Source organism: Heterocephalus glaber, unplaced genomic scaffold (assembly GCF_053883595.1).
Source record: "Heterocephalus glaber isolate CG9 unplaced genomic scaffold, H.glaber_assembly_v1.0 deba00000281, whole genome shotgun sequence".
In the NCBI taxonomy this organism is placed as follows: Eukaryota; Metazoa; Chordata; class Mammalia; order Rodentia; family Bathyergidae; genus Heterocephalus; species Heterocephalus glaber.
The window spans coordinates 33,859,469-33,878,209 of NW_028258139.1; the positions used below are offsets into that span (position 1 = coordinate 33,859,469).

The 18,741-nt window shown below is 39.2% G+C and overlaps 1 pseudogene; it reads left to right on the forward strand.

Annotated features, from left to right (window-relative positions):
- Window positions 1-16,379: 16,379 nt before the first annotated feature.
- Window positions 16,380-18,073, forward strand: LOC101696922 (tyrosine--tRNA ligase, cytoplasmic pseudogene; annotated as a pseudogene).
- The last annotated feature ends 668 nt before the right edge of the window (window positions 18,074-18,741 follow it).

Below are 18,741 nucleotides of genomic sequence, written 5' to 3' on the forward strand. Positions count from 1 at the left end.
CCTAGCAAGCTCAAGGTCCTGAGTTTGATCCCTGGTACCAAAAAAAAAAAAAAAAAACCAATAGAGGAGAAAAAACCTGGGTAGGAGAGGGGGCTAGGCAAGGTAAAGAATGAAGAGTTTAAAAATATGGGGAGGAGAATGTGTTGATACAGGAGAAGATAGGAATGTTTGACATAGAGCATAATATGGCAAATTAAAAACTTGAGAGGAAGAGTTAATATACTGCTAATATTCTTTCCAAACAAGAATCAAGAAATAGAATTGCTGAGGGATCTTAAGGTGAAGAAACTAAATAAGGAGATGAGAAGAGGGAGTGAACTTTGTCTCCAGCTAATCAAAACAAATAGAAGAAAAAAATAAGTAACCCTGTTTGATGAAATAAAGAAAATAACTACTATTGTGTTGGAGATATAGAGTCCAAACATGAGGAGCAGATCAGATTTCCATGCTTCTTGTGGATGACAAAGTATGGCAAAGTGGAAAGTTAGATAAATTATCAAGAGCCTGAGAGCCATAGTCTTAGCAGAATTACTCACATAGCGGATCTAATTCAAAATGGGAGCCTCAAAAAAGTGCCCATTTAAGCTGTCATGAATTAGGGTTATTAGTGACTCTACTTATCTGGAGTCTTGATTTCTGAAGAGGAGCTTCAGGTCTTTCAGAGGTTCTCAGGAGTAGATTTCTTCTTAGTACTGTGAAAATTTTAGTGAGCATTTCCAATGTAGGATTTTTATAGGTTGTCACTGCATCCCTTGAGGAAGGACCAGAATGGTTGTTCAGGAAATAAGAATACGGCTAGAGTCTTGAAGGGGCTGCAAAGCTTCCCTTCTTGCCTCCCTATCAGTCTTTTGATTTCCCAGAGACTTTAGACATGTGTCTTTGGGATCACTTGCAGTGAATAACGGCAACCTGCTGTGGAAGAGAGACTATCTCTAAGAGTTGTAGAATTGCCTGCTTGTGTTTTACAGATGATTGGTTATTAGTCAGCAAGTTTTTTCTTTCAAGATTGTCACATGGAAATATAGCACCAAAAAAGCATATTTGGAGTTGGTCTGGCTACATAGCTTTTTGCTTTTTACTAACATTAAAATCTGAGTAAAAGCTATGAGTTCTGCTTTTTGAGCAAATGTCCCTGGGGAAAATTGGCCTCAAAGATCTGTTGTGAACAGGCAACTGCATGACCTGCCTTTTGATATCCTTCTTGGACAAAGCTACTTCCATCAGTGAACCACACCCCTTCAGGGTCTTGGAGAGGCAGGTCATTGATGTCCGGGCTGCTTACATAGGTCTGTGTGATCACTTGTTCACAAGAGTGGCAAAGATTTGGGCCTGTATGTATCAAAGCAGCAGGGTTCATTGTAGTACAAGTTTTTATAGTAACATCAGGGGTGTCTAAGAGCACAGCATGATATTTAGTAAGCCCTTCACCTGTTAACAAGTAACCTTTGGTCTCAAGAATTGCTCTGACCTGATGGGGAGTCAGGACTTCTAGTTTTACCCTAAAGTTAGTTTTGCAGCTTCCTTCATTATCATTTGTAGCTGCTAGTGCTCTCAGGCAGGGTGGCCATCCAGCAGCCACTCTGACTAATTTTTTGAGAAATATACCACTAGGCAGAGTTCTTATCCTAGACATTAGGTCAAGACACTCAAAGCAATTCTCTTTTCTGACATGTAGAGGAAGAAGGGTTTTCTTAAGTCAGGTAATTCCATTATACCACACAGTGCTATCTACCTGTAGTCACAACAGGCAAAATCTAGTTTGCCCTTTGCCAGAATATGAGACTTGCCCCTCAATTTTGTTAGTAAATCTCTCCCAAGCAAGAGAGTAGGACATTGTGGGACAATTAAAAACTCATGGTTAGGGCCGGGGATTTAGCTCAGTGGTTCTGGCACCTGCCTCACAAGTGCAGGATTCCGAGTTCCATCCTCAGTACCAAACAAACAAACAAACACCAAAAACAACTCATAATTAAAAATTTGGCCTTCAAAGTGACACATCAGATCAGGAGTAAAGAATCTCTGTCTAGGGGTTCCTTGACCCCACCTATGGCTATAGATCTAGAGGAGGTTTTATCAGAGAAGTAGGTCAAAACAGAATGAAATAACTGAATTGACTCACCCATAATGTCAGTGTTACCCAGGAGTCATCATAGGAGATGCTAATATCCTTTAACAGGGGCATGGTAGATTCCCTTGGGTCCCTTCAGAGCAGGAAGTGAGGGTTTTTGTCCTGGCCTGGACCCTCTCTGACAGCAGGGACAGTCAACTATTCAGTGGCAAGAGGCACATTGGCTGCCTAACTCTCAGAGCAGGACTCAGGCACTGGCTTGGTGTAGTCATTTACCCAGTGTCCAGACTTCTTGTACTTACAACAGGAACTTCAGTTGTCCTTGGATTTTCCCTTAGATAATTGAGATGACTTCACACATTGATAATTGTGGTAGCTACAATTCTAGCTTTTCTCTTTTGCCCCTCCTTCTCATCCTCTTCCTCCTCCTTCCCGTCCCCCTCAATTACTTCATCCCAGTTGTTGAACACAGAAAAGGTCATGTCCAGCAATTGGGTCAGAGGTGTCTGTGGTTCTGTCTAAAGTTTCATTGTTTAATAAGTGAGAGAGACCCAAATCCCCCTGAGAGATAGGTGGGGATCTGGGACAGGATCATCAAAGATATATCTCTTTTCTTTGGGGGCCACTCTGTCATTTTCACTGACTATGTCACTATGGCCTAGTGACATAGTTGGTGATTCCAAGAGGTTTTCTATGGCTAGTCTTGAGATAGATAGATAAATGGAACTAGGTTTTGGCTTAGCATGACATCCCATGCAGAAGGAGACTGATTTGGGCTCCACAAAGTATCCCTTGTAAGATTCAAATATTTACTAGACAGAAGTTTCTGAATGTAGAGTGACACCTACATCTTTCATAGAAGCAAGGAAACATGATGGATTTTCCATGTTGGGTTCCATTGACTCCTTAGGGAGAGCAGGTTGAGCCATTTGATGGCCCTACCTAGTCCTTTGAAAGTCCCATGAAATCAGCATGAGATCCCCTCACCACAGCACTCCCTTAGCTGCTCTTGAGCCACTTGATGATTCTTCCTAATCAGGGTGGAGCTTCTTGAGAAAAAAATACCTCTTGCATTTACCCAAAAGTAAAAACTTTGGTACTTTAAAACAGTAGAGGAAGAAAATTCTTTTAAAAAATCCTTAAAAGTTTTAAGAACAAAGATGGCTGTACTTTTGTATACTCACAGTTACTTTAGTTAAGCTTTACTGGCTGTTCCTTTGTTCTGCTTAGGCCATCAGGCATAAATTACCTGCATTTTGTTAGAAGAAAAAAGGAAAAGATCTAGCCTCAAACCAATATAAGCAAACTACTCCAGGAAGCGACAGCTCTAGGTAGGCTTTAGGCCCCAGAGGAAATCAAGTCAGCTAGAGTTGGCTCTGCTACCACTTGCTGCTGGCCACTGTGGGTAAAAATGGCAGGAGTTTATTTTTTTTGTGGTACCGGGATGGAACTCGAGTCCTTGCACTTGAGGGGCAGGCAGCAGAACCAGTAAGCTAAATCTCTGGCCCCAAGCAGGAGTTTTAAAATGGACAAATTTTTCACTTCCCATGTGGGAAGACACTGTACTTGTTAATTCTGTTTTCTTGAGTTATCCAGGACCAGTGACCAATCATATTGAGCACTCTGATAGCCAAAGCATGAAAGGGATAAAATATCAGAAAAGGAGAAGGAAAATAATTCAAAAGAGAAAAAGGGAGGAAGCCCATATGTTCTCTAAAATCAGAAGATTAGCCTATCTACAAGAGTAAGATGTCCCAGAGTAGTAAGGTCAAGTGACAAAAAAAGAAAAAAAAAAAAGCAAACAAAAATGGCTCAAAACAGCATGCAGCCAGGTGACAAGAAAAGATGTCACCCAGCCATGTGACAAGACAAGATGATGTCCTGGACCAAAATAATACTCTGAGAAAGAAAAAGCCATCTAGAGAAAAGGTACAGATGGGATTCTGAGCTCCAAAGAAACAGACTAGGTTAGGCCGAGACCAGGCTAATTTCCAAAGAGGTAGCAAAATCCAAAAGAATAACAAAATCTCAGCAAACAGAAACAGGTGGACAACAGGGCATGCCAAACTTTAGGTCATTCACATGGCGTCCAAACGATCTGCTCTGAGACTTGGTCAATAGAAGGCTCTCTGGCTACTTAATTTACTTGTGGAATGAGTATAAACTAGAAAAAGGAAGAAAAGAGGGATATAAACTTAGGTCTATTAGGGCTGAAAGAAAAACACAGAGGCCATGCATTCTCTTCTCCCATCACATAAACTGTTCTTGATGCCATGAGACACTTGAATTCCCAGCCTAGGGGAGAGAGACAGGGAGAGAAAGAGGAAGACGAGGAGGAGGAGGAAAAGGAAAGAAGAAGAAACCTTTGGCCATTTTAGAAAGAAACACAAAATGTGCCCAAAAGGCCATACCTGGTCTCCTGGCTGGCTAAGCACTGTAATCTCCTGTCTTAGCACCACTTCCCTTTTTTTTTTGGTACTGGGGATCGAACTCAGGTCCTTGTGCTTCTGCAGCAGGCTGCAAAACCACTGAGCTAAATCCCCGGCCCCACTTTCCTTTTATTGTTGTTCATTTGTTTGACTTGGTCTATGTATCAGATTTCTTTATTAATTTTCTAGTCCAGCATGAAAGCCCCTCTCCCTGCTCCTAAATACCTTTCTTCTCAGTGGATCTTTCCTGATCTTCTCCAATGTGACTTCTCTTCTAGTCAGCTGTGTTGAATTTCCTATTCCAGACTTTTGCCTTGTCCAAGATCAAGGTTGTTGATTGCTTGGCACTTCTTCTGTCCCAGGCAGAGGGGAAACAGTGCAGAGCCAGCTCCAAGTTGGGAGTGGCTGGGCCGAGGTGTGGAATCCAGTTTTGTGGGGTTGGTCTGGGATCAGCCTATGGGTCCATGCATTCCACTGGGGCATGGGTCGGGGCCTCCATTACAATTATTATCCTCCATCTTTTCAGATGGAAATGTTGGGGCTTAAAAGGAGTGTATTGCAAGAATAAGTGACAGAGCTTGAGATGTTATGTAATTGATTTATTGGTCAGAAAAATAAAGCTCTCTTTTCATATGTAGGAGAATTAATGGCGCATATGGTAGAGACAATGAAAAAAAAATAGGTTTATAATTTCAGCTATCTAAAAAGAGGAGTCAAAACTTCCAGGTGATGTATATTTGATCCTTAATTATAAAATGAATTGTTTGGAATTTTGTGATCATTCATTGCCATATAGGAGTAAAATGGTTCCATAGCACATTGTTCTTCCTCTGGGGGAAGATGTTCAAGCAAACGCAGGACATATGCTAAATGATATGGTGGAATATTGTTAAATGTTATGAAAATGCAAAGAAACTACTCTCTATATTTCTATGGTTGATCAGAAAGGACATTAGCGAGGAAGTGCCATTTGACTTGATCCTTAGTATGAAGAGACATTCCTGGAACACACAGAGAAAAGAGATATTCTATAAGTACAGGGTGTGCAAGAGCTTGGAGGTGCTAATGGACATGCAGGGGAAGAGCAAAGAGTTGAGTGTGGTGATCATAGAAAGTGCTTGGAGGGGACATCGTGGTAGGAGCTGTGGAGGAAAAAGGAAGAGGAGATCATGGAAGTCTTCATGGGCTACGAATAAATGTTCAAACATAATATAAATTATAAAATATGAGGTTAGGGAAGACATTTGAGGCAAAGAAAATACATATTTAAATTAAAATTTTCAAACATTGACAATGGAGATAGGAAAGGGGTGCTTTGAGAAAGATATTTTTTATTGCCATATATTTTTATTAATAATCAATTTTTAGAAAACCAAAAAAACTTTATACACTTCTTAAAAATAACAGCAACTTAGCATGTAAAGAAAAAGAGTGACAATTTTAAAAGATTGCAAGGAGATCTGGGGGAGACAGGAGGGAAGGAAGGGGAATGGAAAATAAAAAGGATGAAGATGTGATATGTGTTTCTACCAATTCCCTACAAGGAATGTATTTATTATATATTGCAAGCATATACTAATAAAAAAGTAAGTGAGAGGGAAAATTCATCTTTTTATCATCCTCAGTGAATACTTGTCAATAAGAAACATATTTCTGATTTCTTAAAAAAATGTAAAAAATGATCATGGAGTTAATCTGGGTGTTCATACATGTGGTTCTGAATTGTTTATGAAAACAAAATAAAATATATGCTTTTTTATTAAAAAGATACTTTCTCGGGCTGGGGATTTAACTCAGTGGTTTCTCCACCTGCTGTGCAAGCGCAAAGACCTGAGTTCGATCCCCTGTACCAAAACAAAAAAAAAAGATAATTTCTCTTGATATATACTTATTTAAGATGATTAAGCAGCCTCAAGAGACTTTACTAATTAGTGTAAGAAAAAGCAACAATAATTTTAGTGAATTTCATTTTGTCAGGTACTTGTTTCTATATTGAATCATACTTAACCCTATTAAATATTATATCTAATGATCCTTAAAAAGTTTATGTGTACATCTCTTTCTTTCTGCCTTCATTCCTTTCTCTCTCTCTCTCCTTCCTACCTCCCTCCCTTATTTTCTCTCTCCCCTTCCTTCCTTCCTTCCTTCCATCCCTTCTCTTCCTCCCTCCCTTTTCATCCCCTATTTTGGTATTAGTGCTGGGACTACAGACATGTGCTACCATGCCTTGCTTATTTTTACATCTTTATGTAATGGTTATATGTCATGGTAAATCAGTACTTATATAAAATGTGCAATAATTAATCTGTAAAAATCAAACCAGGTAATGAGCACTTCTATTTCTTAAGCTAGTAATAATATTTATCAATTGGGAATTTCATGTTCTTCAAGTCACTTTGAAGTATATCATAGATTGTTTTAACCAGTGGTTATACTACTGTGCTAAAGAAGAACTAGAAGTAATTCTTCCATTCTAATTGAGTTTTGGTGCTCTTATTGAACTTCTGCCATCCTATCATCTCTGCATTTTCAAAATAAATTTAGAAGACAGAATCTATGGAACCTGGTGGCAAAGATAATTTAGATAAATGAAAGAACTATAGTTGTGCTCTCTGATTTTTTTGAGGCAAGGTTATTCTATGTAACCCAGGCTGAAAATGTGGCAATCCCTCTACCTCAGGCACACAAGTGCTAGGATTATAGGTGTGCACTACCATACCCTCCTATGCTCTCTGATGTGATAGCTGAATGTAGTTACTTAAATTTGAAATATTTAAAGTGAAATCTATTAAAATTCAGTTCCTTGTCACACTAGATACATTTCAAGTGCTCTTCAGCCACGGGTGGCTAGCACTATCACAGTGGATAACATAAACACAGAGCATTTCCATCATCACTCAAATGTCTAGAAGACAGATTGGACTAGAGAATTGCTCTGTTTTAAGGGTGAGCAGTAAGTGAGACCTGGAATCATGACATGCAGAAAACAACAACTTAGTGGGTCTCCAGGAATCAAGAAAGAGCTGACAGAAAAACTAGAAATGACAGAGAAACTGAACATAATGTAGAAAAAAGAACGAAAAAGTCTGGAATGGTACCCCCAGCTCCTAGGGACCTGTCTTCACCAACATAAAGGATATTCCTTGGCTTGGACAGTTGGTATAGGCCGGGGTGTATGGACAGAGAAGTCTTTAGAGTGGGGGAGCACCCCACAAACTCAAAGGTGATAAAACCAGGCACAGAAAACAGTAATGTTGGGCACACAGAAAGATGTGGAAACTGGAAGTGGCTGGAGTGAATACAGTCCTAGGGCAAAAAAACCAAACCAAACCAAAACAAAACTCCCAGCAGGAAGTGCAGAGGAGGACTCAGCATTCACATATAAAAATGTAAGTGTGGAAACAAAACAGGTCTTAGTAATGATTCTGATAGCTTCCAATACTAGAAAGAAACAACTCATTCAAAAACATTGAAGAATTTTTCAGACTCATTTCTCTTTCTTCATTTTTTTGAGGTGGAACTTTCTCTTTTTTTCTTTCTTTTGCTCTGCTTTTTTCTTTTCTTTTTCTTGTTTTTCCTTTTCTTTATTTTTTAAAATTTATTTTTTATTAGTACATGTTTGCAGTATGTAATATTTACATTCATCTTAGGGAGTAGGTATATGTACTTAACGTGTATCATAATTCTCTTTATTCTCCTTCCTTTCCCTCCCCCCCCCTCTATTTCTAGATCCCCTTCCAGCATTATTATTTCTCTCTCTCTCTTTCTGTTTTTCTTTCTTCTTCCTAGTTCATGTTTGTGACACATAATGATTACATTCATGGTGGATAGTTGGTACATGTACACAACACATCTTGATTCTTTTCCCCTCCCACAGCTCCTCCATCTTTTGGTCCCTTTCTCAGTTGCAAAAGATCTATACTAAAATTAATAAGGAACAAGAAGAGACAATCAATAGCAAAAGCAATCCTGGCTAACAAGATCAAAGCACAATCCTAAACTTCAAGATATACTAGAAAGCTACAGTGTTAAAAACAGTGTGGTACTGGGACAAAAAACAGAAACATGGATCCATGGAACAGAATAGGGGATGCAGAAACAATCCCAGATACACTTAGCACCTGATCTTTGACAAAAGGGCCAGATACGTATGCTGGAGGATAGAAAGCCTCTTTAGCAAATGATTCTGGGAAAATTGGCCATATGCATGCAGAAGATTGGACCTAGACCCATATTTCTCACCCAGTTCTAAACTAAAATCAAAATAGATCAAAGAACTAAGTGTTAGAACAGAAACTTCTGCTGGAAGACAAAATAGGTAAAATTATTGAAGTCATAATTGTAGGCAAAGACTTTCTGAATAAAGGCCCAGTTGCACAGGAAATAGTACCAAAGCTAAAGTCAAAATACATCAAAGTTCTAAATATTAAAACAGAAAAAACTTGCTGGAATATAAAATGGGTAAAACTCTTGAAGTCAAGGTTATAAGCAAGGACTTCCTGAACAGAAATCTACACAAGAAATAACAGCAAGAGTCAACAAATGGGACTATATATTTTCCCCCACTTTCACCACTTGATTTAACGTCCATACAAATATATTCCTTTACATGTGTAATTTTTGGGTTGTTTCCTTCTATAACCCTGTGTTGAGCTTCCTTATGCTTTCTCTTCCTTCAAGTCTCTAAATTACTGGTTAGTGTGGATTCAATTGACCTATCATTCAGTCTCCAAAATCAAAACCTATGTTTTATGTTTTTCCATCACAGATCTGAGAGTTTTGAGTCTCATTTGATCACTGAACTTGAATTAGACATGCAAGACAAAGCTTACACAATAACATTAATACAAATAAAAAGATAACAAGATCTCTTATGTGCCTTTCAATGTAATTTTTTCATTAAGTTTATTGGCATATTTTAGGTATAAAATACAGTTACAGGGCTGGGGATTTAGCTCAGTGGTTCTGCCACCTGCCTTGCAAGCACAAGGTCCTGAGTTCGCTCCCTGGTACCAAACAACAACAACAACAAAACAGTTACATTCCTTGTTGGGATCTTGTACATGGTGTATCTTAGTTCTTATTTTTTCCCCATTTCCCTGCCCTCCCTTCAGCCCCTCCACCCTTCCCTATTTACAGATACTTTGATTCCATTTTTTTTCTCATATTTCTTCTTTTCCCTTCTTTTCTTCCCCCTACCCTTCACACTTCCCCTACTCCTTTAGACCTTTACTTCCTATTTCATATTATCAATTATACCAAAAAATGGGACTATATTAAATTAAGAAGTTTATGTACAGCAAAGGAAACAATGACAAGAATTAAGAGACAACATACAGAATGGGAAAAAAATTTACCAGCAACATCTCAGGCAGAGGGTTAATAACTAGAGTATATAAAGGACTCAGAAATATTAGACTCTCCAAAATAAAAGACCTAATAAAAAAGTAGGCAACTGAAATGAATACTGACTTCTTAGAAGAAGTACGAATGGTCCCTAAATGCATGGAAAAAATGTTCACCACCTCTGACCATTGAAAAACGCAAATAAAAATAATTCTGAGATTCTTTTTTTACTTCAGAAGGAATGGCTAACAGCAAGAAATCAAATAATAATAAATGCTGGTGAGGCTGTTTGGGGAAAAGAAACTCTCCTACATTGTTGGTGGGAATATAAAGGAGTATAACCACTATGGGGATCATTATGGAAATTCTGCAAAAAACTAAAACTAGAAATTCTATTTGACCAAACTAGTCTTCGGGGTATCTTCCTGAAAGAGTTAAAGACATCATATTACAGTGATACATACATATACATGTTTATAGCAGCACAACTCATAATAACCAAATATAGGAAGCAGGCTATATGTCCATCAACAGATGAATGGATAAAGAAAACATGGTATTTATACAAAATGTTGTACTACTATGCTATAAAGATAAACTTGGATCACTTGTTGGAAAGTGAATGCACCTTGAGACCATAATGTTAAATGAAAGAAATCAGACAGACAAATTTAAATATTGTATAGTTTTTCTTATATGAGAAACCCAAAGTATAAATCATTTCAATTACAAAATAAAAGATAGATAATAGGAAACAGGGAGAAAGATCCTTTGAGATGAGTATGTGGAGGAGCGACAAGGGAAGAAGAAAGAAATGTAAAAAGGATTAAGATGTGTTATGTATATGTACCACCTCCTTATGGTAAATAAAATCATTATGTACTATAAACATGTACTAATAAAATTTCTAAAACTTAAAAAAGAATAAATTTTATCAGAGAATAAAAATAGTACTTATCAACATAGGAATATAACAGAATGAGAAAATTTCAAAAAGAGAACAAGAATTATGCCTGGATGCTGTGTTGGTTAGGATTCTCTTAAGCTATGGTCCCCAACCTTTTTGACATGAGATGCCTATTTTTTGGGAGACAGTTTTTTCATAGACTAGAATAAGGGATGATTTTAGAATGATTCAAGGACATTAAATTTATTGTGGACTTTATTTCTATTATTACACTGTAATATGTAATTAAATATACAATTTACAGAGTCAGTGAAAGCCCTGAGCCTATTTTTCTGCAACTGATAGGTCACATGTGAGTATGATGGAGATAGTGACACCTGAAGTGTGTTGCTTTGACCAGTCTACTCCATAATCTTGTTTTTGTTGCTTCCACTGCAGAAAACCCTTCTTCACTATGATAGGATATTGGAAAGAGAAGGAAACTTTTCAGTGCCTTTGTGGCAATCTCAGAATATTCCAACCTGAATTTAATCCAGGACATATGGAGATTTGAAGTTGTCTCAAACATGCATTTATTTTATTTTATTTTTGGTACCAGGGATTGAACTCTGGACCTTGCATTGGTGAGGCAGGTGGCCAATGAGATAAATCCCTGGCCCTCAAACATGCTTTTAATGGCAACATCATTTGTGATCTCAAGCTTTGATCTTCTGGTTTATTCACAAATTGGTTGCAGATTCATTCCTTTAAATTTCAGGATTTTTTTCTCTGATTGAGAAGTAATGCTAATACTGTTTTGAGTGCCAGATGTGGTGGGGCATGTCTGTAATCTCAGCACTTGGGAGGCTGAGGCAGGAAGATTGCTGTGAGTTCCAATTTTTAGGTAGTGTTTTTATCATGAATGCATGTTGGATTTTGTCAAATACCTTTTCTGCATCTAAGGAGAAAATCATATGGTTTTTGTCCTTGGCTCTATTGATATAGTGTATTACATTGATTGATTTGCATATATTGAACCATTCCTGCATCCCTGGGATGAATCCCACTTGGTCAGGGTGTATGATCTTCATGATGATCTTCTGCATTCTATTTGCCAGTATCTTATTAAGGATTTTTGGATCTATGTTCATTAGTGAGATTGGCCTATAGTTCTCTTTTTCGGTTGGGTCTTTCTCTGCTTTGGGGATCAAGGTGATGCTTGGTTCCAGGAATGAATTTGGGAGTATTGCTTCCCTTTCAATTTCATTGAAGAGTTTAAAGAGTAATGGCAGCAGTTCCTCTCTAAATGTCGTGTAGAATTCAGCAGTGAAGCCATCAGGGCCTGGGCTTTTCTTAGTTGGTAAGTTTTTAATTATGTTTTCAATTTCATTGGTTGATATTGGGTTGTTTAGAATTTTTAGGTCTTCCTCATTCAACTTTGGTAATTCATATGTATCTAGGAATCTGTCCGTTTCTTCTGTGTTTTCCATCCTATTGGTGTATAGGTTCTGGAAGTAGGTATTGCTGATCCTCTGGATTTCTGCTGGGTCTGTTGTAATTTCACCCTTTTCATTGCTAATTGCATGGATTTGGGCCTTTTCTTTCCTTTCTCTGATAAGTTTGTCCAAGGGTTTGTTAATTTTGTTCATTCATTTGAAGGACCAACACTTGGCTTCATTAATTTTTTGTGTTCTTCTATTTATCTCCATTGAATTGATTTCTCCTGTGATCTTTATAATTTCCTCCCTTGTACGAACTTTGGGTTTGTCCTCCTCTTCTTTTTCTAGAAGCTTGAGGTTCAGCATCAGGTTGTTTAATTGGGGTTGCTCTGTTTTCCTAATATGTGTATTCACTTCTATAAATTTCCCTCATAAGACTGCATTCATTGTGTCCCATAGATTCTGATATGTTGTATTGTCATTGTCATTCAATTGAAGGAACTGTCTGATTTCTTTTTTTTTTATTAAATTCTTTTATTGGTACATTGTAGGTATACAACACAATTACATTTCTCATTGGGAACTGTACCTTTACATAATGCATCTTGGTTCTTATTTTTTCCCCATTCCTAGCCCTCCCTTCATGCCCTCCACCCTTCCCTATTTACAAAGACTTTATTTCCATTTCTCATCATTTTTCCTTTCCCTTCTTTCCTTTCCCCTGCCCCTCCCACTATCCCTAACCCTTTGGACCTTTTCTTCCTATTTTACATTATCAATTATTCATTCTAATCATTGGTACATTTTAGGTATACAATATAATGACATTCATCATTGGAAATTTGCATCTTTACATAGTCTCTCTTGGTTCTTATTTTTCACCCTTGCCAAGCCCTCCCTTCAAACCCTCCATTCTTCCCTATTTACAAATATTTTGTTCCTATTTTTCCATTTTCTCATATTAATCCCATTCCCTTCTATCCTTTCCCCTAGCCCTCCCACTTCCTTCCCCTTTGCCCCTTTTCTTCCTATTTTACATTGCCTATTATACATTTAGTCCTTATTTACACTTTCAGTTTCTCACACCAGAGAAACTATTTGGTATTTATACATGTGTGTCCTATTTATTTCACTTAAGAGTATCGCCTCAATGTGCATCCACTTAGCAATAAATGTCTCTAATTTCTAATTTTCTATGGCTGAGTAGTACTCCATTTTATAAAAAAAACACATTTTCTTTATCCAGGCTCCAGTTGATGGGCATTTGGGCTGTTTCCAAGTTTTAGCTATCACAAACTGTGCTGCTATGAACATGGGTGCACATATATCACCGTGGTATGATTCTTTTAATTCTTTGGGGAAGATCTCCAGCAGTGGAATAGCAGGGTCAAATGGGACTTCCAGGCCTAGTTCTTTGAGGTATCTCCATACTGATTTCCACAGTGCTTGCACTGGTCTACACCCCCACCAACAGTGGAGAAGGTTTTCTCTTTCCCCACAGCCCCACCAGCATTAGTTATTGGTTGATTTCATGATAGCAGCCATTCTTTCTGGAGTGAAGTGGAATCTCAGCATTGTTTTCATTTGCATCTCTCAAATGAGCAGTGATGTTGAACATTTTTTCATGTATTTATTTGCTATTTCTAATTCTTTGCCTGAGAAATGTCTGTTCATTTCAGATGCCCATTTTCGGACTGGGTCTTTAAATTTGGGAAGTCTGATCTTTTAAGTTCTTTATAGATTCGAGATAGTAGACCTTTGTCTGAGGAACAGCAGGTGAAGAATTTTTCCCACATTGTGGGTTGTCTCTTCACACTGCTGGTGTTTTCTCTTGGTGCAGAAGCCTTTTAATAAGAAGAGATCCCACTTGTTGATTGTTTGTGCTAGTTCACGAGCAACTGAGGTTTTGTTCATAAAATCTTTTCCTACACCAATATCTTCAAGGGTTCTACCTAACCTCTGTTCCAACTGGTTCAGAATTTCTATTTTAATATTTAGATCTTTAATCCATTTTGATTTTAGTTTAGTGCATAGTGAGAGATACAGGTCTAATTTTAATCTTTGGCAAGTTGAAGCCCAATTTTTCCAGCACCATTTATTAAAGAGGCTATCTTTCCTCCAGTGAGGGTGTTTGGCTCCTTTGTCAAAGATGAGATGGCTGAGTGTGTCTGGCGTTGTTTCTTCATCTTCTAATCTGTTCCACTGGTCCTCAGGTCTGTTTCTTTGCCAGTACCGTGCTGTTTTTATCACAGTAGCTTTGTAGTAGAGTTGCAGGTTGTGGATTGTGATACCCCCTGCCATGTCTCTGTTACCTAGAATTGCTTTTGCTATTCTGGGTCTCTTCTTGTTCCAAATGAATTTTTGGATTGTTTTCTCAAGGTCCATGAAGTATGTTGCTGGGATCTCAATTGGAATTGCATTAAATGTATATAGCAGTTTTGGAAGTATGGCCATTATCACTATGTTAATCCTTCCTACCCAGGAGCAGGGGATGTCTGTCCATTTTCTGATATCATCTTCAATCTCTCTTTTCAGAGTGCTGTAGTTTTCAGAAAAGAGGTCCTTGATTTCTTTTGTTCGGATGATTCCTAGGTATTTCAGTTTTTTGGGTGCTATTGTGAAAGGAATTATTTGCCCTATTTGTCTCTCAGTGAGTCTGTAATTTGTGTAGAGGAAAGCTATTGATTTTTGTGTGTTGACCTTGTAACCAGCTACTTGACTAAATTTGGTTATTAAGTCTAGAAGACTTTTGGTGGAGTTCTTGGGGTCTTCTATATAGAGTATCATGTCATCTGCAAATAATGACAATTTGGCTTTCTCAGATAACAACAGAGGTTGTCCATAGTGCAAAAAATGATTGATAGCTATAGAACAGACATGGATAAAAAAATAAAGGAGCTGAGGAACGTGATGGACTCCTAACATAGGAAACAAGTGGAATCCATAAAACAGATGCCAAACAGATTTCCAGGAGATACTTTCATGACAAAGAGCACCTGAAGAACTTCATAAATATCAAACCAGCACTCCAAAAATTTTAAACAACATCCTAGAAAAAGACAATGAGGATCACAACCACAGGAAGCCCAACAGAATGAATCCATCAGGCACAACAAAAAATTAAATGCAAAGAGGGAGAATTCAACAAAAAGAAAAAGCCATGAAAATAAGTCAATACATATCAGTTATAGCCATTAATGTTAATGGTCTCAATTCACCAATCAAAAGAAATAGACTGGCAGAATGGGTGAGGAGCACGATTCAACAATATGCTGCATACAGGAAACACGCTTAATTCAAAATGAAACTCATAGACTGAAAGTTAAAGAGTGGAAAAACATACTCTATGTGACAGGAATCCCCAAAAAAGCAAGAGTAGCTATCCTCTTTGCAGATCAAGTGGATTTCAAACCAACACTGATTAAGAGAGACAAAGGACACTACAACCATGTAAAGGAAACAATCCAAGAGGAAGGGTTGAATACTAATGGATGTGAAAAATCAAATAAGCACTAACACAATAGTAGTGGGGGAACTCAATACCCCACTGTCACAAATAGATCAACTAGACAAAAAATAAGCAATGAAATACTAGACATCAATCAAACTCTTGAACAAATGAACTTAACATGTTTACAGAGTCTTCCACCCCACAAAATCAGAATACACATTCTTTTCAGGTATGCACAGGTTGTTCTCCAAAATAGACCACATACTTCCTCATAGAACATGTGTAAGTAAGTGCAAAGGAATTACAGTTATTCCCTGTATATTATCAGACCATAGTGTGATGAAATTGGAAATCAATAGCAAAAGAAAGATCAGAGCAGAAATCAATGCAATGGAGACTAGGAGAATGATGCAAAAAAAAAAAAATCAATGAAGACAAGAGTTGGTTCTTTAAAAGAATAAACAAAATTGACACACTCTTAGCCAACCTTATCAAAAAAAGAGGCAAGATTCAAATCCATACAATTAGAATTGAAAAGGATGAAATTAAAATGGACCCAGCAGAAATCCAGAGGATCAGCAATGCCTACTTGGAGAAGCTATATGCCAGTAAAACAGAAAACATAGAAGAAATGGACAGGTTCCTAGATACATATGAATTACCAAAGTTGAACTAAGAAGACCTGAATATTCTAAAAAACCCAAAGCAATCAATGGAATTGAAAACATAATTAAAAATTTACCAGACAGTTCCCGGCACGCGGCGGCGGCGGCGACAGAGGAAGGGGCTCTGGTGCCGGTTGAGCACGGGAAGTAGGGGTGACGGAGCCATGGGGGACGTTCCCAGCCCGGAAGAAAAACTGCACCTTATCACCCGGAACTTGCAGGAGGTTCTAGGGGAAGAGAAACTAAAGGAGATGCTGAAGGAGCAGGAACTTAAAGTTTACTGGGGAACAGCAACCATAGGCAGGCCACATGTGGCTTACTTCGTGCCCATGTCCAAGATTGCTGACTTCTTGAAGGCAGCATGTGAGGTAACCATTCTTTTTGCGGACCTTCATGCATACCTGGATAACATGAAAGCCCCATGGGAACTTCTAGAACTCAGAACCAGTTTCTATGAGAACATGATCAAAGCAATGCTGGAGAGCATTGGTGTGCCCTTGGAGAAGCTCAAGTTCATCAGAGGCACTGATTACTAGCTCAGCAAAGAGTACACACTGGATGTGTACAGACTGACCTCCATGGTCACACAGCATGATGCCAAGAAAGCTGGAGCTGAGGTGGTAAAGCAAGTGGAGCACCCTTTGCTGAGTGGTCTGTTGTACCCTGGACTGCAGGCTTTGGATGAAGAGTATTTAAAAGTAGATGCCCAATTTGGAGGTGTTGATCAGAGAAAGATATTCACCTTTGCTGCACTTGGCTACTCAAAATGGATCCATCTGATGAATCCAATGGTCCCAGGATTAACTGGGAGCAAAACGAGCTCTTCAGAAGAGGAGTCAAAGATTGATCTCCTTGATCAGAAGGAAGATGTGAAGAAAAAATTGAAGAAGACTTTCTGTGAGCCAGGCAATGTGGAGAACAATGGGGTTCTGTCTTTTATCAAGCATGTCCTCTTTCCCCTCAAGTCTGAATTTGTGATCCTTCGAGATGAGAAATGGGGTGGAAACAAAACCTACACTGCCTACGTAGACCTGGAAAAGGACTTTGCTAATGAGGTTGTACATCCTGGAGACCTGAAGAATTCTGTTGAAGTTGCCCTGAACAAGCTGCTAGATCCCATTCGGGAAAAATTTAATGCCCCTGCCCTGAAGAAGCTGGCCAGTGCTGCCTACCCAGATCCCTCAAAGCAGAAGCCCATTGCCAAAGGCCCCGCTAAGAATTCAGAACCAGAAGAGGCCATTCCATCCCGGCTGGATATCCATGTGGGGAAAATCATTAGTGTGGAGAAGCACCCAGATGCAGACAGCCTGTATGTGGAGAAGATTGATGTGGGGGAAGCTGAGCCATGGACAGTGGTGAGCGGCCTGGTGCAGTTTGTGCCCAAAGAAGAGCTGCAAGACAGGCTGGTGGTGGTGTTGTGCAATCTGAAACCGCAGAAGATGAGAGGAGTCGAGTCCCAGGGCATGCTTCTGTGTGCTTCTGTAGAAGGTGCAAGCTGCCAGGTTGAACCTCTGGACCCCCCTGCAGGTTCTGCTCCTGGCGAGCTAGTGTTTGTAAAGGGATTCGAGAAGGGCCAGGCAGATGAGGAGCTCAAGCCCAAGAAGAAAGTCTTTGAGAAATTGCAGGCCGACTTCAAGATTTCTGAGGAGCTCATTGCACAGTGGAATTAAATCAACTTCATGACCAAGCTGGGGTGCATCTCCTGTAAATCTCTGAAGGGAGGAAGCATTAGCTAGCCAGACTGGCCTCCTCCTCCCTTTTCCCACCATCCCAAGTCGTCTGCAGTCTCCTTGGTATGCTGCATCCATCACCCATCGTCCATCTCCCAGGACACTGAAGCAGCAGGTCTGTGACTCTAGAGGTGCAGAACTCGTTAAGGGGCAGCAAGAGTGACCCCCAGGTGGCAAGGAAGGCTGGGCAGCAGCAGGAAGCCAGCTCTGCCTTCTTCCCTTGGCAACTGACTGGCAGATTCTGGTTACAATATAACTCATAATCCTTGTAATTGGAAAAACACTGGTTCCCAAGTTTTCTTGGAGTTTTCCCAGCAGCTGTGCCTTTAGCCAGGATCTAGTGCATGGACTGGGCTAATTACGGCTTCTCCCCAACAGGAAATTGTGGGATTTGAGAAGGAAAGAGGAGGGAAAACAACCAGTGGTTTAAACACCAAGTGGTTGGCAGCTTTCTCCATGCCTGTCTACCCTGTGGCTTGGTATACTGGGAGGAAGGGCCTGCCCCAGGGATCCTGGCTTCCCTGACCAGCTAGGTTTGGACATTCCCTAAACCAGCTGTGGCGTTAGTACCAGGGGTGGGATAGATGGTGTAGCCTGTCTCTTTCTTCAGAGAGGGTGGGTACTTCTTCACAAGGCATCTTAATCAAATCACTAACCATCACTGTCTGATTCAAATAAAATGTCTGAACAACAACAAAAAAATTTTACCTACTAAGAAAAGCCCAGG